Here is a 1,620-nt window from a genome sequence, read left to right as displayed (position 1 = left end):
ACACATACATACACATACACATACACACATATACACACATATACACATATGCACACATATACACACATACACACATACACATACATACACACTACACACATATACACACATACACACACATAATCACACACATACATATACACACATATACACATACACACATGTATGCACATACATACATATAGACACATACATATACACACACCCACATACATATACACACACCTACATACACATACACACATACACACACATACATACACACATGCATACACACATACATACATATACACACATATGCACACACACACAGACACACATACACACACAGCACACACATACACACACACATACAATCATATACATACGCACACAGCACATCACCACCAATACCATGACCCAGTTTAGCTGCATCCTCCACGCGACTAGTAGGTGCTGCTTCCCAGCCCTTTGAGCTGCAGCCTCTGCCAGGCATCTCCATTGCTTTGAGACAGCTTCAGGGCCCTCTTTCTGTCCAAGGTCCTACCCCTGTCCCCTCCTCTCCACAGAGAATCATCGTGTTCTTCTTCACTGAGGAAAGGCCCTCTGGGAGAAACTCCACCACCTTTCTGCCTCCGCAAATGGCCTCCTCCCTCCCTCCCTCCCTCCCTCCCTCCATCCATCCATCCATCCCTCCAGAATGAGGACAAAGTGGCTCCTCCTGTCCCTGGGACATCAGTTGCTATCATCTCCAGAACTCCACTCCACTCTCAACCTCTTCTTCCTAGAATTCCCATGCCCTCTCCACCCTTGTCCTTGCTCTAACCACCTCCTTTTTTGTTATTACATAAGCCTTCCCTCCTGGACCATGGTCTCTGTGCACCCTCATTGCTGATGAGGGTTAAGAAGTCAGATGTCGGACATCTTAGTGAGGCCGCAGTGATCCACACTACTCTCTGATTTTCGCCGTGCTGCCCAAAGACGACAAGAAGAAAGATGCCGAAAAGTCGGCCAAAAAAGACAAAGATCCAGCAAATAAATCTGGTGGCAAAGCCAAAAAGAAGTGGTCCAAAGGCAAAGTTCGGGACAAGCTGAACAACCTTGACAAAGCTACATCTGACAAACTCTATAAGGAAGTTCCCAACTACAGCTTATTACTCCAGCCGTGGTCTCTGAGAGACGGGAGATTCAAGGTTCCTTGGACAGGGCAAGGAGCTACTTAGTGAAGGACTTATCAAGCTGGTTTCAAAGCAAAGAGCCCAAGTAATTTGCACCAGAAACACAAAGGGTAGCGACGCCCCAGCTGCGGGTGAAGATGCATGAACAGATTCAATCAGCTGTACATTTGGGAAAATAAAACTTTATTGAATGAAAAACAAAAAGTCAGACATCAGTAGGATGAGGTTTCAGTGGCATGAGGAAGCAGAAATTGAAAGGACCTTTTGAAATTTTACATATTTAGCCATTATTTATTATTATCGTAAGTTCGAAGCAGAGAATATGCTACACGGTGTGTATGTCGGAAGGAAGCTTAGAGTCATCTCTCTCTGTCCACCATGTGGGTTCCGGGGATCAAACACAGGTAGCTAGCTAGACTTGGTGTTAAGCACCTTTACCCACAGAGCCACCTCCAGTTCCAGA

At 45.5% G+C, this 1,620-nt stretch overlaps 1 pseudogene; it reads left to right on the top strand.

The window, feature by feature from the left end:
- The first annotated feature begins 394 nt into the window (after nucleotides 1-394).
- On the top strand, nucleotides 395-1,302 carry LOC103692999 (40S ribosomal protein S25 pseudogene; annotated as a pseudogene).
- Nucleotides 1,303-1,620: the final 318 nt, after the last annotated feature.

The sequence above is a fragment of the Rattus norvegicus genome, chromosome 7 (assembly GCF_036323735.1).
Source record: "Rattus norvegicus strain BN/NHsdMcwi chromosome 7, GRCr8, whole genome shotgun sequence".
Lineage (NCBI taxonomy): Eukaryota > Metazoa > Chordata > Mammalia > Rodentia > Muridae > Rattus > Rattus norvegicus.
The sequence above is the reverse complement of the archived record's forward strand: the minus strand, read 5'-3'. Positions and strand labels throughout refer to the sequence as shown.